At 37.9% G+C, this 23,553-nt stretch overlaps 1 long non-coding RNA gene across 2 annotated transcripts in view; it reads right to left on the reverse strand.

The window, feature by feature from the left end:
- Nucleotides 1–1,717: 1,717 nt before the first annotated feature.
- Nucleotides 1,718–23,553, reverse strand: part of LOC141497747 (uncharacterized) — a 29,687-nt gene continuing 7,851 nt past the window's right edge. For both annotated transcript variants that reach the window (XR_012471440.1, XR_012471439.1), the window contains 2 exons: nt 20,444–20,578; nt 1,718–1,780 (listed from right to left, as the gene is read on the reverse strand). This is a non-coding gene — a long non-coding RNA (uncharacterized LOC141497747). The remainder of the gene's footprint in view (nt 1,781–20,443; nt 20,579–23,553) is intronic.

The raw sequence follows: 23,553 nt of genomic DNA on the forward strand, positions 1-23,553 counted from the left end.
TGTTCTGTTCTCTGGCTGAATCTAATCTCCTTGAGGACAAGAACTTTTTTTTTAATCTTTATATCACTAGGACCTAGCACAGGGCCTGGCAATAATAAGGGATTAAAAAGATTTATTGATAGGTTGACTCTATGTCTGTTCTTCTTTTTCCACTTCCATTGGTACTCAGAACTCTGACCTCGGGATTCTGAGTTTTGATAGGTGGTTTTTTTTTTACCTTATCTTACCCAGAACAACCATTGTCTTGCCACCATCTTGCCCACCACCTTCTCTATGTCACAATGCAATCTCTAGTTCCTTTTCCTTTTTTTCTCCATGTATTGTTTTCTACCTTTAGAAGGAAGGTAAGCTCCATGAAGGCAAAAGGCCATCTTGCTTTCTTGTACTTATATCCCCAGTTCTCAGCTTAGGGCCTGGTGATCCATCTGTCTGATTGTATATCTTTCTATTTTTCTCTGTTGGTCTGTCTGTCTCTCTCCATCAAAATTACAAGTAACTGAGTGAATCAGAGAAGGGTCTATAGAATAACAATCAGGACTCTCTTTAAGGATATGCAGATGGAGCTGCTAGGTGGTGCAGTGGATAGAGAGCATAGCCCTGGAATCAGGAGTACCTGAGTTCAAATCCGACCTCTGACACTTAACAATTACTTAGATCTGTGGTCTTGGGCAAGTCACTTAACTCCATTGTCTTGCAAAAAACTAAAAAAAAAAATAAAGAATATGCAGAGACAGTGAGCACAACTGTAGATGAAAGAGCATTTCACTGATATTTGGATCTTGCTCTAAGGCAGAACAAGGAAAACTATGGCATGAGGTTCCTTCAACAGATCACCTATTGTCAGTGAGTTCTATATTCCCCATGGGGATCCTCCAAAAGAAAAATGCTTTCCCTTTCTTTTCTCTTTCTGTATTTTCTGTCCTCCTTTTACATTCTTCTTCCTCTCTCTTATGACTTTTTACAATGTCCACTTTAGGTCTTACCTTGTGTTGCCATAAGGATTTCTTAGCCTTGGAATGTAAGGATTAAAATTAATTGTCAGGGGTGGCTAGGTGGTGTAGTGGATAGAGCACAAGCCCTGGAGTCAGGAGGACCTGAGTCTCAGACACTTAATAATTACCTAGCTGTGTGGCCTTGGGCAAGCCACTTAACCCCACTGCCTTGCAAAAAAACCCAAAAAAACCCAAAACTAAAACTAAAAAAACTAAAAAAAAATTGTCTACTACCTTGGAATGAATCCTGAACCAGTTATTCTGAGCAGTGGTTAAACTTTCTTTTCTAGCATCTTAAATGTTTTTTATATCCTTTGTTTTTATATAACCCTTCTTCCTAAATATATCTTTCCCCAGCCCCTGATCAGAGAACAATTCCTTGTAATAAAGAATGGTCTAGGAAGGGGGGAGGGGTGGAGCATGGGGAAGGAAACAATTCAGCAGAACTAACCAAAATATCAACATAGACTTCCACACCCATAATCCCCTCAATTCTTTAAAGAAAATTTATACCTTTTCTTTTCTCTTCTTGTGAATCATTAAAATTTATTTTTTATTAAATTTTTTCACCCTGTATCAAATTTTCAATGAGTTATTAACAAACTTGACAAAATGGATTTACTTTCACAATGGTAGAAGGAAGAAGAAAAGGATAGTTTTAACACACAGGCAGAGGAAGAGCTTCTACTATATAGATCTCCTCCCCACTCCTGCCCTCCTCCTAAATCTCTTTCAGTGAAAGCATTTTCAAGCCTCAAATGCCCTGGGAAGGAAGTTCTTCATAGTTCCTAAGAGAAATAAAAAAGAAATCAGAAAGAAAGAAAAAATCCCTAAAAAAAAAAGAACTATTCAATATTAGAATGGATTGACTCAGAAATATGCCCGTCTTCATAGGGTCTTCATGGATCAACTAGATGGCAGACTGGATAGAGCACTGGACTAGGAATCAGCAGTGTTCAAATTTGGCCTCAGTCACTTATTTGCTATATGACCTTAGGTAAGTCACTTAACCTTCTTTGCCTCAGTTTCCTCATCTATAAAATGAACTGAAGGCAAACTACTCCAAGAAATGACTTTTGCCAAGAAAACCCCAAATGGAGTCACAAAGAGTCAGACATGACTGAACAACAGTAGTTTTCATGCAAAGGTTGTTATCAGGTGTTGTGGGAGAGTTTGGAATGGCCTCTGAGGTTCTGAGATATTGTGGAATAAATGTCTGTTATCTAGCCAGAAACCAATACCTTCTTCTAAGATGAGAAACTAAAGCATTCATCCAAACCAGTGTTGATTTTATCTTTTCTGAAGCACTCTCTACCAACTCTGTCCTGTTTAGGGTAATGGAGGCTTATCATTCAGTTGTCTCTTGAGCCTCTTGTGCCCTCTTTCCCCTTGTGCCTATTTTTTTTTTTGCTCCGTGAACGGTATTGGCTTAACTTACAAGCTTATCTTCCTTCTATCCTTGCCCAGCACTTTTTCTGTCATTATAGATTCATTTCTTTGAACTATTTTTGTAATTTTTTGAAACAAAAAAGACTTTAGACTTGTAATATGTCTGTTGGACCTATAATAGTATAAGCCTAGCTAAATTCATCACCAGGATGATCAATAATGGAGAAAAATTTTGGAGTATAAGGGAGAATAATTTTTCTGGAGTAACTCATGACCACCTCTTAATGCTTACCATATGTCCAGCTCTTAATAAGTGGTAGATGTGTTACATGGCACAGTGGATAGAGAAGAGGGTCAAGTTGACTCATCTTCCTGAGTCAAATCTGACCCTAGACACTTAGTAGTTGTGTTGTGTAGTGTTACCCTAAGCAAGTAACTCTATTTGTCTCAGTTTTCTCTTCTATAAGGTGAACTGGAGAAGGAAATGGTAAACCAATCCAGAATCTCTGCCAAGAAAATCCCAAAAGTGTTTTTGAAGAGATGGACACTCCTAAACAACAATAGTGTCACAATCTGCATTTGTGAAGGGAGTAACATAACAATGAAATCAAAGATCCTTGAAGAATTGGAATAATAAGAATAATGTTTTATTATATAAGTTTATACAAAGTGCTTTTATCTGCACAGGGAACTAATAACCTGTGAGTTAGGTTTCATTTCAGTCTCCAGCAGCCCTTTGTAGAATGCAAATATCAATAATGGTATAATGATAACAAAAAGTAGTATTTATATAGGATTTTAGTTTTGTGAATCATTTATATTTTTTTTAGGTTTTTGCAAGGCAAATTGGGTTAAGTGACTTGCCCAAGGCCACACAGCTAGGGAATTAAGTGTCTGAGGCCTGATTTGAACCCAGGTACTCCTGACTCCAGGGCTGGTGCTTTATCCACTGTGCCACCTAGCCACCTCCGTGAATCATTTATATAAAATTCTTTGCTTCATATTTGTCTTTGCATCCTCATTATCTAGTATAGTACCTGGTATATGGTAGTGACCCCATGAATTTTATTAGATTGAACTGTACCCTCTTACTTTTTTTTTAACCTTTTTCAGTTTGGTGCTGTTGTGTTGTGATGTAAAATATACCCAGGAGTCAGGAAACTGGGTCTTAGTGACAGTTCTGCCATTAATCATCTATGTAACTTTGAGCAAATTTCTTTTCTTCTAGGAACCTCAATGTAATCATCTGGAAGATATGATGGTGAAGAGACAGCATTGTATAGTGGAGACCAATTTTTGAATCAGGGCTTTGATACAAACTACCTGTGTGACCTCAGACAGGTCATTTAAATCTCTCTAATCTTCATTTTCTCATCTATAATATGAGGAGGACTAGATTGGAGTGTTTAACCTAGGGTCCACAAACTTTTTAAAAAATATATTTTTGATGATTGTATTTCAGTATATGAGTTTTTTGTAATCTGATTTGTTTTTATTATAAAAATATTCTCCTGATGCCCATCAATTGGGGAAATGAATAAATAAGTTATGGTACATGAATACTATGGAATATTATTGTCCTATAAGAAACTATAAAAAGTTGGACTCTAGAGAAGCAAGGAATGACTTTAAGGAACTGGTGCTGAGCAGAGGGAGCCAAGCCAAGAGAACAAACATTTACAACACTGTGAGATGATCAACCTTGATGGAAGCAGCTTCTCTCAGCAGTTCAGAGAGCTGGGACAACTGTAGGCTATGGACAATGTTATCCCCATCCAGAGGAAGAAAAACAAAACCAAAAAAAAACAATTTTCAGAATCTGATGAACACTTTATAAAAATCATCTCTTATGTATCTCTTTCCTTAATCCTAATTCCTCATACCGAAAATGACTAATCTGTAAATATGTTTATCAAAAAAATATATGTACAATGCTAACTTAACTATTAGCTGCTGAGGGGAGGGGGTGGGTTGGAAGGGAGGATGGAAGGAAATTTTGTAACTTAAAAATAAACATGTGCATATGGATGAAAAAATAAATAAATAAATTCTTAAAAAATATTCTCCTGAGAATGGAATAGGCTTCCTCAGACTGACAAAGGATTCCATGAAGCAAAAAAAAGAAAAAAGTTAATAAACCCCCTCCCACCCCATCCCCAGCAAAATAATCTCTAATGTCCATAGCCATTCTAGTTATATTCTACTTATGTTTCTGATAACTAATCCTAATAAAATGACACAGCAATTATTTATTTAGACTTTGAGTAACATATAAAAATGGGATATCATTTTTCATTTCTTTCCAAGAATGATTTGATTTGGGGCAGCTAAGTGACTTAGTGGATAGAGCACCAGACCTGAAGTTAGGAATAACCAAGTTTAAATCCAACTTGACATTTATTAGCTGTGTGACCCTGGGCAAGTCATTTAACCCTGCATGCCTCAGTTTTCTCAACTACTAAAGAAGAAAATAGAAAACCATTCTAGTGTCTTTGCCAAGAAAACCCCCCCAAAAAAGAGACCATAAAGATCTGGAAAGGACTGAAAAAATAATAAAAAGCGATATAGGAAATAGAGTGCTGTAGTTGGACTCAGAAAGACTTGAGTATAAATCCTACCTCGGATAATTAACACTGTGACTCAGTCTCAGTTTTTACAAATAAATAGAGACAATAATAGAGCCTCCTCCATGGGGTTGTTGTAAAAATCAAATAAGATAATATATATATATAAAGCCCTTTGCATAACTTAAATTTCTATAGAAATGCTAGTTATTTGAAAGTATATGCTATAACAGCAATATTGTTTTTAAAATGACTGAACAAATAAGTTATTTTGAGTATTGTAAATATGCAAATTAATTATAGAGGACATATGAATAAAGACACTTCCTGCATCCCAAGAAAGAAATGATAAATAGAAATATGTATAGAATAATTTTACATATATATCCCTATTTGCGTCTAATAGTGGCCATCTCTGGGGAGGAGGGGGAGAGAGAAAAGGAAAAAAATTTAAAAGTTACATAACTTTGTTGTATACTTAAAAGAACAGCAAGTTATACACAGTAGATTCACGGTTTCATAAGCAATCATCTTTTTTATTATTCTATGTAGTAGAAATGCCTGCTTTATTCCATAAATTAAAAATAAAATAATTTTTAAAGTATTTGCTATTATATATCTATCACTCTACTGGACTGATACAAAATTTAGCTCAGGGTCCTTGATCATGTTTTCAGATCCCCCTAAGCTTTTCTTGTTCCTGGTGTCTTATACGTACTTAAAACTCTGAATAAAGAACAAGGAAACTACCACATGGTTCCTTCTCTACTACCCCACCTACCTCTGTTCAATCTGCCCTTTGCAGCTCCTTGATATCATATTGAAAGGCCACAGCTAGACGTTCCTAGCTGGGACCCCAAACCACTGAACTCCATTCTTGGGCTACAACTTCACCTTTTTCCCCCTAGTTGTAATTATAATTTGTACATTTCAGATATTTACTTTCATAGCTCAATGCAGGGGGAAGTTACTAAATATCATAGTGTACCAAGTAATCCCAACATTTCTGTGGCACATCTGAATTGAAAAGATTACAGCCCTTTATCACTCCAGTTCAGAAAGAAACCACTACTTACATGATTACAAGTGGAACAATGATCCTCTGTCTTTCTAAAGATTTAGATGAACTGTGGAGTTAAGGCCTTTATGTAGATTCAGTTGTTTCTGACTTTACAAAATTTTTCCTAAGAAAGGACAAATCAAATGCCCAGTTTCTGAAACTTGGAAGGGTTGGCTCACAAGAGCTAATCAATGGATAGCCTTTTGAGTATAAAAATCCAGAAAAACCAAAGGAGTGTAGATTTGCCCTGTTTACTTGAGGATTAACTTTATTTTTTCTAGGTTTTTTCCAAGGCAAACAGGGTTAAGTGGCTTGCCCAAGGCCACACAACTAGGTAATTATTAAGTGTCTGAGACCAGATTTGAACCCAGGTACTCCTGACTCCAGGGCCAGTGCTTTATCCACCACGCCACCTAGCCACCCTGAGGATTAACTTTAAAACTTAATTGTCTGACCTCTATACTCACCCACTGTCAGGAAATGGAAAAAGTCAGACCCTAGTGGAATTGGAATTTCATGCTAGGGAGAATATGGTCATATAGTGCCTGGAGGAACAAGTCTAGCCCAATGAGAATGGAATTGATGGGCACATGTCTATACTTCCTTCCTCAACACCCAGATAAGATTCTTAACCTACATTTGGCTCTCACTGGCCTTCTGCTCCATCCATGTTTCCGTTGTTGATTAGATCCGAGTGCCTCCCAGCCTTTTCCTTTGGACCTGCTTTGCTACAGAGATAGAAGAGATGCTCAAAGAAACCTGAGCCAAAGCTTGAGATGAATCCAGTTAGCTCCCAAGAGGTCCCTCCTTGTCCTTGGAAAGAGCATCAAGGGGACCATAGAGGGGTTTTGCTTCAAACAAGGGTCCCTGGGCAGGATTTTGTCTGGAAATCTCTGAATCTGGCAGAACAAATGCTCTGGTTGGAACAAATGCTTGGATGAAACCAAAGAGAGCCAAATAAACAGAACAATAGCAGGCTAGGAGAAAACAGAAAACAAGGATACAAACACAAAGCACATAGTGCCTGTAAGGATTAACACCCTAGCAAGAGGAGATCCCAGAACCATAATGAGGGTTTGAGGGGAGAGGAGAGAAGTGTGGCTCCAAGAACTCATGTAATGTTATGTAATAAGGTCCAGTTGGCATCTTTCTTTGTTCACCACTCAGATGCAGGTCATAGATCCAAGGCAGACTGAGGAGGCAGCCCATGCCCAAGGGTGATATTCCAGGGTAAGGTGTATTCTGAAACTGAGATAGGAGCAAATTCAGCAATAGCCATGTGGCTCAAACTCCAAATAGAGCAGGGTCTCAGTTACTAAAGCAGGGTCTCTAGCCCAGTTTAAAACCTGTAGAGGAATTACTAAGGCAAAATTCTCAGACCACAGGGAAGCTTACAATTTTGTTATTCTGAACGAACAGACCTTTTTTTGGGGGGGGGGGGTGAGGAGAAAGACCCTACCTAAGACATCATATTTCAAGAAATCATTAAAAAAGAAAATAACTGAATAGACCTCTTAGAACCAGTGGGCATAATGAAAATAGAAAGAATCTACTAGCCCCCTCCTGAAAGAAATCCTCAAAATTCCTGGAAATATTATAACCAAAATCCAGAACTTTCAAGTTGAAGGAAAAAGTACTGCAAACAAGAAAGAAAGAAAGAAAGAAAGAAAGAAAGAAAGAAAGAAAGAAAGAAAGAAAGAAAGAAAGGGAGGAAGGAAGGAAGGAAGGAAGGAAGGAAGGAAGGAAGGAAGGAAGGAAGGAAGGAAGGAAGGAAGGAAGGGAGGGAGGGAGGGAGGGAGGAAGGGAGGAAGGAAAGAAAGAACCAAGAAGTCACAGTTAGTCAGCATCACACAAGAATTAGCAGCCACCATTAGGAAGTTCTGGAGAGCCTCGAATGGTATTCCAGAAGGTGAATGATAAAAACTTGCAACAAAACTAATTTATCCAGAAAAATTGAGAACAGGATTTTATGTCTGGTATTGGGTAAGAAATAGAGTGGTGGATCCGTGGAATAGACTAGGTGCAATAGCAGGAAATGATTATGATAATCTGCTGTTTGATAGACCCAAAGAGTCCAATTTTGGGGATAAAAACTCTCTCTTTGATAAAACCTATTGGGAAAATTGAAAGTTAGAATGTCAGAAATTCTGATTAGACCAATGTCTCACACCTTATACCAAGATAAGATCAAAATGAATACAGAATTTAGACAAAAAGAAAATAAGCAAACTAGGAGATAAAGAAATAGTTTACCTATCAGATCTATGGAAAGGGAAGCAGTTTATGACCAAGGAAGAGATGGAGAACATCATTAAAAACAAACTAGATAATTTTGATTACATTAAATTAAAAAGCTTTTACACAGACAAAACCACTGAAACCAAAATCAAAAGAAATATAGTAAATTGGAAAACAATTTTTACAACTAGCATTTCTGACAAAGGACTCATTTCTAAAATATAGAGAGAACTGAGTCAAATTTATTTAAAAAAAAGCCATCCCCCAATTGACAAATGGTCAAAGTATATGCAGAGACAATTTACAGATGAGGAAATCAAAGCTATCCATATTCATATGAAAAATTGCTCTAAATCATTAATTATTAGAGAAATGAAAATTAAAGCATCTCTGAGTATCATCTCACACTTCTCAGACTGACCAATATGACCAGAAAGGACAATAATCATTGTTGGAAGGGATGTGGGAAATCTGGGACACTAATGTATTCTTCATGGAACTGTGAACTCATCCAACCTTTATGGAATTATGCCCAAAGGGCAATAAAAAAGTGCATACCCTTTGATTCAGCAATACCACTACTGGGTCTATACTCTGAAGAGATCATGAAAAAGGGTAAAAATTTATATCACTTGTGCAAAAATACTCATAGCAGCTCTATTCGTGGTAACAAAGAATGGGAAAATGAGTGAATATCCATCAATTGGAGAATAGCTGAACAAATTGTGGTATGTACATTATGGAACACTTTTGTTCTATTAGAAACCAGGAGGGATGGAAATTCAGAGAAGCCTGGAGGGATTTGCATGAACTGATGCTGAGCAAGATGAACAGAACCAGAATAACATTATACACCCTAACAGCAACATAGGGGGTGATGATCAACCTTAATAGACTTGCTCAGTTCATAAGTGCAATAATCGGGGCAATTTTGGGGTATCAGCAAATGGAGAATACCATCTGTATTCAGAGAAAGAAGTGGGGAATTTGAACAAAGACCAAAGACTATTACCTTTAATTTTTTAAAAAAATTATCTTACTATGTAATCCTGCTATCTCTTATATTTTATTTTTTTTTCCTTAAGGATATGACTTCTCTCTCAACACATTCAGTGTAGATCAATGTCTAGCATGGAAACAATGTAAAGACTAACAGACTGCCTTCTGTGGGGGATGGGGGAGTGAAGCAAGATTTTGGGGAAAATTGTAAAATTCAAAAATGACAATCTATTTTAAACATAAAAAACAGGCTTTTAATGAAATAGGACATTCAAACTTTCCTAGTGGGAAGATCAGAGCTATGTAGAAACTCTGAAATGCAACACAGAAGGTAATGAATGAATAATCATAAGATATTTGACAAAGTTGAACAACTCACACTCTAATATGGGAAGATAAACCATATGTTCTCTCAAATGTTATTATCATTAGGGGTCATGGAGGAAGACAGAAGTTTTGATAATAGTTTTGTTATTTCTTGATGATCTTAAAAGATACAATGGAAAGAAATATATTAGGAGGAAAGGAAAAAAAGCTAAGGGGGAATTATTTTACATATTTGAAGTGTGTAAGTAAAAGCCTATACAGGCAATGAGGAAGTGGTAGGGAGAACCATGAGAAATTGAATCTCATTCCCATCTGAACAGGTTAAATAAGGAAAAAAATAAGCACACACAAACAGAACTGGGTACAGAAATGCTTTTTCACTCATCAAGGAAATAGGAAAGAAAAGAGAGAAGGATTAAGGGTGAATTATGTGGAGAGTAGATTAAGAGAAGGATCAGCCCTATGAAAAAAAACTATTAGTTTATAGCTCTTTTTGAGGTGATAAAGGATTATTAACTGAAAGGGTACCTCTCAAGTGGGGAATGTTATAAAATTTATGATATATTAAATGTGATGGAATACATTGATGAAGATGATAGTTTATGAGAAATTTTGGAAGACTTGTATGAACTGATCCAGGGTGAAGTGAGCAGTACCAAAAGAACAATGTATATAAAAATAACAGCATAAAATCAAACTTGGGATTTCTGGTTACCATAATGATCAGGTAGGATTTCAGAAAACTAGTGATGAAACATGCTAACCAAGTCTTTATAGAAAGATGAAAGACTACAATTATAGAATGAGATTTTTCCTTTGATTTGAACAATGTGAAAATTTGTTCTGAGTGACCATAAAAGAGAGATTTTATTTTCACTCTTTTCCAGTTCAGGTATGGAAGAACATTGGAGTGTGAGGGAGAGAAGGTTGATTTTTATTGATTAAAAAAACCCACAATTTTTCAAAAGAGTTGTTAGCTCTTTAAATGTTCTAGTCAAGCCTTTAGGTTGAACTTTTGTTGCTAACCAAATTTCACCATGTCCCATTCTTTCTCCCAACCCAAAAGAAGAACATTAGGCAGAGGAAATCTTCTTTATATTCTGGATAGAAAAGAAGAGAAATACAAGATTGCAAACCTTCTTGTAAGTAGAAATTGTTTGTATTTGCAACCCCAGCATCAATCACAGTATCTGGCACAGAGTAGGTACTTAATAAATATATGTTAATTGACCAAGAAATTATGAAGAAAAACAAAAGCAATTGAGTTAATAAACACTGCAGCAGTTGTGAGGGATATCACAGAGCACATATACTTTTCCAAGACTGTTCTGTTGCATCATGTTGTCTCTAGCATCTTAGATTGCATTTTGCTTTATTAGGGGGAATAGAGTACTGGCCCTGGAGTCAGGAAGACCTAAGTTCAAATCTGTCCTCAGATACTTAATAATTACCTAGCTGTGTGATGTTGGGCAAGCCACTTAACCCCATTGCCTTGTAAAAACAAACAAACAAATAAAAATCACAAGCAGAATGAAAACTGAAATTAAAATAAAGTTTTAAAATTAAAAAAAATTTAAATCACAAATGAGAAAACAGCAATCAGTTTTTTGAAAAGTTATAAATTAGTAATAGTTATTCTGAGACCATGATTCCAGTTTTTGTAAAGAGGGGAAAGAAAGAGAATAAATATTTTTAAAAGCATCTACTACATGCCACACAGAGTAAATTGGTATGTAGTGGTTACAGAGTATAGAGTGTCCGGTATGGAATCAGGTTCATTTTCCTGAGTTCACATGTAACCTCAGACACTAGCTTTATGACTCTGGGCAAGTCACTTAACCCTGTTTGCCTCAGTTTCCTCATCTGTAAAGTGAACAGGAGAAGGAATGGCAAACCAGTATCTTTGCCAAGAAAATCCCAAATAGGGACAAAAAGAGTCATACACAACTGAAAAGGACCAAACAATAATGGGCCAAGTACTTTTAAAATACCTCATTGAGTTTTATAATCACTCTGGAAAAGAAGTGCCACATGTTACAGTTGAGATAACTGAGGCAGATAGAGGTTAAGTGACTTTCCCAGGGTCACACAGCTAGTAAGTACTGAGGTTGGATTTGAATATAGGTCTCCTTAATTCCGGGCGTAGTGCTCTACACTCTTTGAAATTTATTGGAATCATTGGGTGGTGGACATAGAATTCAACTTCCCCATAGAAAATTCTCTTCAAATCTAAGTAATTAATTTTCCCACTGTTCTGTCCTGAAGCAGCATTCTTGGATTAATATGACTATATTAGGCAGTATAGTATAGTAGACAGAGTGTTGAGCAAGGAATTAAGAGACAGGTTCTAATCTCAGCTCTTGCACTATTTAGAATACAATCATTTAGCTTTCCTAGACTTCCATTTCCTTTCTTTACAAAAAAAAAGCTGGGTTAAGCTGCTACTAAATATACTTCATGATTTCACATGCTTGGAGCCTAAGTGTTGGCATACTGAGAAGCAAATTTATTCATTAAAAATAGCTAACACTTTAATAATGCTTTATTTATATTATTTTATTTGAATAAGTGTGAGAATTTTTGCTACAAAACTTAACTGATATTCATAGATTGAGTATTCATATTTAGACATGTAATCACACTCTAAGAAGAGGGACCATGGGGGGGGTTGATAAAAGGAAATTATATTGTACACATATTGAAAAACAATATCTGATTTTTGAAAATATCATAAGAGCTGGTATAAACAAATCATAGCTTACAGATGTGTGTGAAATCTGTGAGAGTAGGTTTGGATGATACATGGTTTGTTTTCTTTTAATTGTTTGGACTATATGTTCTTTTCATTTTTTGTAGAATGGAGAGCCAAAGGAATTAAGTTACATGGGAGAATATACAAGCACTCCTTTAGGAAACAAACTTATAAGAGGATTCATGGGCCCCTGCTTTCCTAGGCAGCAAAACAGATCTGGTTGGTATGGATGTACACAGTCCATGTCTTTGTCATTTAAGTCTATGCAAGGAGAGAATAACTCTACTCATGAGTAATCATTTCTCAGTTGTATGTTAACACAATAAACATCTTCAAGAGAACATGGCCTTGGTGAGAATAACAGAGAAAAAAAATGGAAAGGTGAGCTTTTCCATCCTTAGAAAGATCTATTGCCAGAACTCTGCTAGGATCATAGATTTATAGCTGGAGGAGACCTTCAAGATCACTGAAGCCAGTGGTACTCTTTTTTCTTTTGCTGTGAGAAATGCCAGTAAGCTATAAGAAGAATTCAAAGATTACAGTATAGAATGGCAAATAGATATTCCACAAAGTTCCCAGAAGTCCTAGTGAGAACTTAAGCACATTCATATGGGGAATGATCTCTGACAACCACTGATCTATAACCAACTTTTTCATTATATAGAGTAAAAAAAAAACTTAGGTATCATAACCAAGGTTACACAACTATTAAATTACAGAGTCAGGATTCAAACTGAGGTTCTCTCCAAATTTAATGCTCTTTTAATTATATCTAGTTATCTTTCCTATGGCATTTTCTGCATACTACTGTTCCATAGACTTGTGATACAAAGAAAGGTCAAAACCCACAGTCTCTACCCTCAAAGAATGGGAGAAGAGTGTTCCTTCCCAAAGAGGTAACTACATGAAAATAACTAGGCATATATATAAGAGCCTAGAGAATAGATGGGTAGAAATCTGCTGGAGGAACATCCTATAGATGATGAAATTTGAGTTGAATCTTAAAGGAACCAGAGAAAATATGAAACAGAAGTGAGGAGGATAGGTATGAGAAATAGTCAGTGCAAATATGAGGAGAAGAGAGATGGAGAATTGTGTTTAAGGAATGGCCCGTATCATTGGATCATATGGTTCATATCACCTAGCTTTAATTACTACAGTTTCCAAGGCATTTTCCTAAGACAATGAGATTTATAGTATAAGTATTATTATCACACCCATGTTATATATAGAGAAGGAACCTGAATCTCAGAAAGGTTATGTGTCTTGCTTAAGTTCACATAGATAATAAAATGTCAAAACTAGGATTCAGGGGCGGAGGCAAGATGGAGGTGTAAAGACAGCATTTCCTGGGAACTCCCTCCCCCCAAACTCCAAAAGCCAAAAAAAATTATGACTCTAGCTAAAATATAGAGGGGCAGAACCCACAGAAAGACTGAGTGATACATTTTCCCAGTCCAAGATAACTTAGAAGTTCCACAGGAAAGGTGTGTTTCACCAGGACCAGAGGTTGGAAAAAAGCCGCAGTTGCAGCACATTACAGCCTAGTCCAGTGATTACCTGCAACACTTAAAGGAGTCGGGGAGAACTCTGGTACACCAGAGTGAGTGTGGACTGAGGAGCACCCACCATAGAATCTGCAGTGAGAATCTGGAGAAAGCAGACCCCAGAGATGGTAAGGGGTCAGGGAAGACTGCAGAGATTTTTTTGCTCTCCCTTGGGGTAGGACTCTGCTGTTTGCCTACACTCAGATCCAGGCTGCAGTTTGGGCTTCCATACTAAGATAGGAGGATCCTCCTTATAGTTCCAGGACAGAGGGAAGTATGGGCCCATCTACATATCAAAGCATAGACAAGAGAGCATAAGACCTTGGAGGAATAAAGATCCCAGTGGGGTATTCCCCCCCCCCCAAAAAAACCCCAAAGCCTTGGAAGTGCTGTCTTAGGCTGAGGAAATGAGTAAACAACAGAAAAAGAAGAATATGACCATAGAGAATTACTTTAGTCCCATGGAAGATCAAAACACATATTCAGATGATTACAAAATCAAAGCTTCCATATCCAAAACCTCCAACAGAAATAGAAAATGGACTCAGACTATGGATGAGCTCAGAAAAGACTTTGAAAAACAATTAAGGGAGATGGAGGAAAAATTGGGAGGAAAAATGAGAGATACAGGAAAATCATGAAAACCAAACAATGGCTTGGTGAAAGATATACAAAAAAACTACTGAAGAAAATAATACATTAAAATCCAGTTCAGCCCTAATGGAAAAAGCAAAACAAGAGGCAAATGAGGAGAAGAATGCCTTAAAAAGGAAAATTGACCAGCTGGAAAAAGGAGATTAAAAAAGCTCTCTGAAGAAAATCACTTCTGGGGCAGCTAGGTGGCGAAGTGGATAAAAGCACCAGCCCTGGAGTCAGGAGTACCTGGGTTCAAATCCGGTCTCAGACACTTAATAATTACCTAGCTGTGTGGCCTTGGGCAAGCCACTTAACCCCATTTGCCTTGCAAAAAAAAAACAAAAAGAAAATAACTTCTTCAAATGCAGAATGGAACTAAAGGAAGCAGATGACTTTGCAAGAAATCAGGAAGAAATAAAACTCTTCCATAAAAGTCAAAAATTAGAAGAAAATGTGAAATATCTCATGGGAAAGACAACCAAACTCGAAAGCAGATCCAGAAGAAATAATTTAAAAATTATTGGGCTATCTGAAAGCCTCAATCAGGAGAAGATCCTAGACTTCATTTTTCAAGCAATAATACAATAAAATTGCCCTGAGATGCTAGAAGCAGAGGATAAAATAGAAATGGAGAGAATTCACCAGTCAATGCCTGAAAGAGATCCCATAAGAAAAACTTCCAGGAATATTATAGCCAAATTCCAAAACTCCCAAATCAAAGGGAAAATTCTAAAAGCTGCCAGAAACAAACAATTCAACTGTCGAGGCTCCATAGTCAGGATTACACAGGATCTGGCAGCATCTACATTAAGGGCTCATAGGGATTGGAATATGATATTCTGAAAGGCAAAAGATCTTGGTTTACAACCAAGAATCAACTACCCAGCAAAACTTAACATCCTCTTTCAGGGAAAAAGATGGACTTTCAATGAAACAGGGGACTTTCAAACTTTCCTATTGAAACAACCAGAGCTGAGCAGAAAGTTGATCTCCAAGTAAAGGACTCTGGTGGCGTTCCACCATAAAGGGGGTGGAAGAGAAGGACTAACTATGAGGAACTTAATGATATTGAACTGTTTGTATTCCTGCATGGGAAGATGATATTGATAACTCATATGAACTTTTTCATTTATAAGAGCTGTTAGAAGGAGTATTTATAGGGGCAGCTAGGTGGCACAGTGGATAGAGCACTGACCCTGGAGTCAGAAGTAACTGAGTTCAAATCCAGCCTCAGACACTTAATAATTACCTAGCTGTGTGGCCTTGGGCATGCCACTTAACCCCATTTGCCTTGCAAAATCCTAAAGAAAAGAAAAAAAGAAGCATTTATAGACAGGACATAGGAAAGAGCAGCATATAATGGTATAATATAGTAAAAAGATGGAGTCAATGGCTTTTTAAAGGAAAGTACTGGGAGGAAGGGAAAAGAAATGATGAAGAAGCTAAGAAATTTAGTCAAGAAAAAACATTTTCAATGGAGTGGAAAGGGGGAAGGCAAGGGGGGATGAGTGAGGCTTCATTCACATCAGAGATGGCTCAGAGAGGAAATAACATACACAGAGTAAGGAAATCTATCTTACCCTAGAGAAAAATGAGAAGAAAGGGATGGGATAAGGGGGGGGGAATAGGTGATAAAAGAGAAGGAAGATTGAGGGAGAGGGTACTCAGATTCAACATACTTTTGGACATGGCCAGGATGAAAGGAAAGAGAATAGAATAAGTGAGAGTGGAAAGAAATAGAGTAGAGGTACAGCTAGTAAGAGCAACTGTGGGGAAAATATTAAAGCAACTTCTCTGGTGGACTTATGATAAAGAAAACAATTCACTCCAGAGACAGAGTCATTGGAATCTGAACACAGACTGAAGTAATTTTTTCTCTCTCTGTTCTTGAGGTTTTTCATCTTCTGGGGGGCGGGTTATGTTTACTCTTATGTTTACTGTTATAACACATTCAACTTACATCAAGGTATAGCATGGAAACAATGTAAAGACTTATCAGATAGCCTTCTGAGGGGAAGAGGGAAGGGAGGGGAATTGTAAAATTTAAAACCTTTCAAAAAATGATAGGTAGATACTATTGTATGTAATTGGAAAACAAATAAAATGTTAACCAAAAAAACCCAACTGAGATTCAAATCTAAGTCCCCTTGCTCACAGTCCAGTTCTTTTTCCACTATAGCCTCTCCTTGTATATCTACAGGGAACCAGGAACAATGTGCTGCTCGGTCTTTTCTAGACTCTTTCAATCTTGAAAGGTCTTGACCAATGGCAGTTTTGACAGAAAGATAGCAGTCCTTTCCAAAGACTGTTCTTTGGTTTCCAATCATGGGGTAACTAGGTGGTGCAGTGGATAGAGAACAGGGCTTAGAGTCATAAACTTCAAATTTATACTCAGACACTTACTGATTGGACAAGTTACTTAATCTCTTTGGAACATCTAAAATCAGGAGAAGCAGCATGGCAGCTAGCCTAGGTTTGGGGGAAGGGTGATTATGCCCCTAACTGGCAACTTTCCTGAATGTATTTGGGATTCTCCTGAATATATTCCCATTCCTATTTCTCTTTTTACAATCAGACATTGCCTTAACCTCTTTCAGACACTATGTAAGGAAGCTACAAAAACAGTAGTCACTAGAGAGGATAGCTTCATGGAGAATGAGAATAGAGGAAGAGAGGATTTCCCACTGTATGTCTGGAAGAGCCCATTTTTCCCCAGAAGCAAAGGGCTTGTTATGCCTTTTGTTTTAAAAATAGTTGCCTTTCTAGTAGCAGTCAGGTTCCAAGTAGTAAGCCCAATCCTGCCACCCTGTGTGATACTTAACTCCCACTAAGAACTGCAGAGGGACTACTTAAAACCTGCAGGAGCCCAATCCCTGTGAGTAGAGGCACTGCCCACCCTGAAGCTATCTATAGTCCTCTCGTGAATATTAACTGAGCAGCTGACATATGGACACCATTCATCATCTTTGTGAGAGAGTAACACCCAAAGTAAACACTTGGGAGGGTAATTGGCTGTTACAACATCCATGCATTGCAGGATCATTGTATGCCTTTCCCTGATTCTTATAAAATGGGAGAGGAAAGAAGCTTTCTTTTTTTTTTTTTTTAACTGAGTACAATGAAATGTAATGCACAACACAAGTTCCCTACTTTTCAGTAGATTATGACAATGGAAACAATACTTAATCTTTTTCCTCTTCCCTCCCCCAACCAAAAAAAGAAAAAAAAGAGAAGAGAGAGGAAGAGAAAGCAGAGAAAAGGAAAGGAAAGGAAGAAAGGAAAGGAAAGGAAAGGAAAGGAAAGGAAAGGAAAGGAAAGGAAAGGAAAGGAAAGGAAAGGAAAGGAAAGGAAAGGAAAGGAAAGGAAAGGAAAGGAAAGGAAGGAAAGGAAAAGGAAAGGAAAGGAAAGGAAAGGAAAAGGAAAGGAAAGGAAAAGGAAAGGAAAGGAAAGGAAAGGGAAAGGAAAGGAAAGGAAAAGGAAAGGAAAGGAAAGGAAAGGAAAGGAAAGGAAAGGAAAAGGAAAGGAAAGGAAAGGAAAGGAAAGGAAAGGAAAGGAAAGGAAAGGAAAGGAAAGGAAAGGAAAGGAGAGGGGAAAAGAGGGAAGAGAAGAAGAGGGGAAGGGAGAGAATAGGAAAAAAGAGAAGAGAAGGGTGAGAAGAAAGGGCAGACAAGGGAGAGGAGAAAAGAGGAAGAGAGGAGAAAAGAGAAGAGGAGAGAAGAGAAGAAAGAAAAGAGAAGAGGCTAACTGTTAAGAGAAGTTAGTGAGAAGTGGGGGGGCACTGTGTATCTTCTCCTATATAAATTCTTGTAGAGGTTATTTAGTCCATCAAAGTTGCAGCTGAAGTCCATCACACAATTAAATGTTTGTCACTGAGTCCAGTTTCCTCCCCAATTTCCTCCTCCACCACTTGATACCAAGAAACCCACTAAAAAGAAACTATGGAATAAGGTGTCATAAGAACACCTTCAAGTAATGGTGATATGATATATATTGATGCCATGACACTTCATCCCTTATTTATATATCTGTGACACACTTGGCCAATGAATATTAAGGGATTTCTCTGGTGTTGTGTAGAATTACCTGCACTTTTTAAATTTTTCTAAGTGAAAGAAACAGAGCTTACCATTCCATTAACCTAGAAATTTTCACAGAATGCTTTATGGTAGTAGTCTGACCTGCCAAACAAGCAGACACTTTTCAGGAATATGTGTGTTTTTGTGAATGTGAAAGGTATAAGATGGATCAGCTAGGTGGCACCACAGTGCCTAGAGTTCTGGGTTTGGAGTCAGGAAGATTCATGTTCCTGAGTTCAAATCTGAACTCAGTTGGGTGACCTAGCATACCACTCTAGTATCTCTGCCAAAAAAAAAAAAAATCTCAAATGGAGTCATGAAGAGTCAGCCGTGACTGAAAAATGGCTGAACTGAAATCTATAAGATGGGGAATGTGGATGAAAGTAGCTGAGTCATCAACTAACCTAGTCAGCCATCAGTTTGATCACACTGGAGAAGAGAGGGGTCATCTCTGTGCACTGCGAATGTAGACCAAGGGGCTTCCATAGGATCATTGGTTCTTTGTGAAATGATGTAGTCCAGTCCAGAATATTTTAGTGAAAATTTAACAACCAGATCCCTAAAAACTTTGGGCTGTTAAATTTAATCTGCATTAGTAACATTTTCTTTATGACTTTCTTAAGAGTAGGAATCAACAAAACAATAAATTTGTAGGAACTGTGAATTTTGAGGAGCTGATAGGAACTGATCCCATTATGCCCTTGAATCTAATCCTCCAACCTTAAATTCTATAAACCGGGCAAGGAAGAGTTTTAAGGGGTCTTTATTTTAGACTGGTTAAATCTTGTTATCTTCTATTTACTCCCTTGGCTCTTTCCCTGTTGACAGAATGCCAGGAGAAATGTCTTTTCTCCCTGATTCCAAGGTTCTAAGGGGCATCTCTCTCCTGTCTGTCTGTCTGTCTGTCTATCTCTGTCTCTCTGTCTCTCTGTCTCTCTGTTTCTCTCTCTCTCTCTCTCTCTCTCTCTCTCTCTCTCTCTCTCTCTCTCTCTCTCTCTCTCTCTCTCTCTCTCTCTCTCTCTCTCTCCCCTTCCTTACCCTATCCTGCCTCCTACAGTCAAAAAAATAGAACTGGATTAAGTGAGGAATAATCTCATATTGGCATCAATACATCACCAATACTGCAAATTATCACTTGGCTTGATAGGAGAAGCATTTGTGTGTTGTCAGGATAATAGTGCATACCAAGTAGAAACAGAAAATGTAAGTTCTATCCTGGCATTTATTTTCCAATAAATGAATTAGTTCAAATGCCAGTTTTCTCTTTTCAAGTTGTAAAAAAAATTTTTTTTAAAGTTAGAAACTTCAATTAATAATTACCATTAAGTGTAAATCCACTTGTAATTTAAGGGAACTCAGATCTTTATTATTATTATTAGCCCCCATTCAACAAGCATTTTTAAGTACTATTTACCAGGCACTGTACTAGCCATTGGTGAAACAAAAATAAAAATGAGACATTTTCTGCCTTCAAGGAACTTATATTCCAGTAGGAGAAGGTTGATAGATAGATAGATAGACAGATAGATAGATAGATAGATAGATAGATAGATAGATAGATAGATAGATGTATATATATGAATATATGTATACAAATATGTGAACATACATATATTTGTGTAGGTATGTATATATGTATTCCATATGTGTGTCTGTATATATCTGCAAATAAGGAATTACAAAAATATATGAAATATTTTCACAATACAGAATAGGGAGGGCACTACAACAATATATTTGTATAGTGCTTTAAGATGTATAAGGTAGTATTCATGAAGTATTTAGACTTCATCTTTTCACAGTGGGTATTCATTCCCATTTTTCACATGGAAAACTGAGGCTCAGAAAGATTAAGTAACTTACTTAGGGTTGATAGCATCTGAGATAGCCTTTGAGCCCTTGTCTTCCTGTTTTGATCTTTAAATTACATTAAAGACATTAGGTCAAACTTCAGTCTCTTTGTGTCCAGTTCTTGCATTAATGGGAATCTTGCATCCCCTACAAGAATAAAAAGTAAATAGGTACAGATGTTTTAAAATTTTTCAAAAGAAAGTATTCTTTGAAAGATATAGAAATAATACTAATAGTTATTTATATGGACAGCTGGTGTCACACTAGGCTCGGATCTAGGGAGATTGGTCTTCTTGAGTTCAAATCTGACCTCAGACACTTAATAGCTGTGAAACCCTGGGCCTGTCATTTAACCCTGTTCACCTTATTTTGCAGATAAAATGCATTGAAGAAAGAAATGGCAATGTACTCCAGTACCTTCTATAAGACAAACCCAAAATAGGGTCATGAGGAATCAGATTCAACATTACAATAGGTGATCATAGATATTTGTTAAATGAGTGAATGACACTTTTAGAAACTCACTTATTTAGATTAGATTCAGGGATAGAGAATCACCTGTAGAATGTTCACAGGTTAACAGGGAGGCACAATTTCCCCTATTGAAACCTGTGACTCTAAATGTTGGAGCCTATCTTTTTATTAATACACAGCCTAATTCGAATACTACTATGTCAAATTAATTATCTGTTCTGGAAAGGTAAATATTTAGTTTACAGATCATAAAATGCCAGAACTGGAAGAGTCCTTAGAAATCATTTTGACCAACTTTCTCCTTTGATAAATGAGAAAATGAGTCCCAGAAAAGTGAACAAAGTCCCACAGTTAAGTGTTGTGGTCAGAAAAAGAATCCACTTCTCTTGAAGTCTCATCCAGTTTCCATTTTACCAGCCTGGTCAACCTGTAATCATTGTTCATAAAGGATTAAGGTCTATCAAGTGTTGCACATTTTGAACATCTCCATAAGAAAAGGTCTCTGAAAATAGCTAAAGTTCTCATTTCTTCTCAGCACTGATTGGAAGCAGCAGTAGAAGCAGTTTTGTTCCCTTAGTGGTTGAAAGCAAGGTCCATGGGCCCAAGACTCTTGGGTTCAGGGTCCCTGGGATGTCCCAGTCAAGGTATAAAGGGTAGAAGTACAGAAGCAGTTTGACTTGTTTAACACCATCCTGCTTCCATTCATGCCTTCAGGGTACCTTGCAGCTTTAGCTTAGCTGGCTTGTCTGTCCCTATGATGGAAAGAGTTGTCACGACTAGACTTTCAGTTCTATGAAGGCAGTGATTAGGTATTTTCTAAACACTGTATATCCTCCACAGCCAAGCACACAATAGGCAAATGGTGCAATGAATATGATGTTGGGCTTGGAGTTAGGAAGAGCTGGGCTCAGCCATCTAGCTCTGTGACCTTACAGCAAATCATTTTCCCTACCTCATTCTGTTTCTACATTTGTAAAATGGAGAAAAGAACCACAACTATCTCACAGGGTTGTTGACCAAAGGAGACAACATATGAAGAATACTTCACAAACCTTAAATGGCTATGGAAATGATAGATTTGGGGATTTAATAAAAGTTTTCTGAATGAATGAATGAATCTTTGGAACAATTTAGGTGAGTGCATAACACCCACCTCCAATAGTTTTTCTTTTATTGAGTATATTCTAAATGGAATTAATTCAATTTCACATAAAATAAACATTTTTTAAAATATTCTGTCGACGCACTAAACAAAAAAACTCGTCGCTGTCACTTCTCAATGATTGATCCCTGCCACCAAAATCCTCACTTCTAATAATAAAAATAATAATACGGTTTAGCAAACGGCTCTATCGTTCTATCTAACAGTAGAGGTCTGCCACCTTGTAGGAACTTAATATTGATTGATATCTACACCAGTAGCCCACGTGTCTACTCGGGAGACTAGGTTTCAACCTCAAGAGTTCCATAGTCCAGATTGGTTTTTTCCGTGGACCTGAGTTCTGACGTCTTCTGCTTCCTGTTTTCCTTCAACGTTACCTGGCAGTTCTGCTCATTTCATTCCTCCCCAATCTCAACTACGTGATCTCAAGAACAAACACCTAAGGTCTACTGTCTGCAAGGCACGGCTAACGCGTGGGCCCCAACTACAGTTTAGTGCCTCCGAAATACTCTAACTACAAAGCTGAGCAAACGTCGAACTCAGAAGAGCCGCCGGTCTGTTCCAGACGCTTCATGTTGCTCAACTGTTATCTCAACTGTCCCCAGGACCCCGGGGTGCGCTCATCCAACAGGATCTGAGCACCTCTCCGCCCAAAGCCCCCCAACCCCCAGCCCCAAGTTCTAGCCGAGGGCTTAAAGCGAAAACACATGTAAAAGGGAAGCTGCAATCCCTTGGGTGGAAGCCATTAGATCCCGATAGTCCTTTAGTCTCGGAACCAAAAGCCTTTGGAGACCACACTTGGTCCTGGGTCTATTTTCTAGGCAAACGTGTCATCTGAGGGACAGAAACGCAATGTGAATGACGCCCCGAGGCACGGCAGGGTTAAGGGGATCTGCGGTTCAGAAACTGGAGGGGGGAAGGGGAGTTAGAAGTGGGAAGTGAACTTCCCACCTGGAGCCCCGAAGGCAACGATTCCGGTCTGGAATAGCCCAGGGCGCTTCGGGTAGCCCCATGCTCCGCAGCCAAGGCCGGCTGCAGAGCGGCTCCCCGAGATCTTGAGCTTAGGGAGCTACTCCATTAGACTTGGAAGAGGCAGAGGCTGGTCCTCGGAAGAGACAAAAGAGGCCGTTTTCGGAGTTGGCTTAGCCAGGTCAGTCCTTCGGAGGATATAGACCCGTACACATATGCACACAGAGCACCTCAGAAGCCAGGGGACTAGCTGGGGTGAAGGGAATGAGACGGGGAAACGGGGGGGGGGGGCGCGGGAAGTATCAGTTCCTAACCCGGGAATTTCGCTAAATCAAATCCAGAGTTGAAATAATTTTTAAACAAAATCCCGCTGTTCCAAACTGACAAAAGCTTTCTTCAGATGTGGCTCTGGAGTCAGTGAGGAAGGGAAAGCTCTTCTACCAGGAGAGAGGATTCTTCTTCCTCTCTTTCTTCCTTTCTTCCTCTATCCCCTCTATCCCCCCCCCCCCAAATTGCC

The sequence above is a fragment of the Macrotis lagotis genome, chromosome X (genome assembly GCF_037893015.1).
Source record: "Macrotis lagotis isolate mMagLag1 chromosome X, bilby.v1.9.chrom.fasta, whole genome shotgun sequence".
In the NCBI taxonomy this organism is placed as follows: domain Eukaryota; kingdom Metazoa; phylum Chordata; class Mammalia; order Peramelemorphia; family Peramelidae; genus Macrotis; species Macrotis lagotis.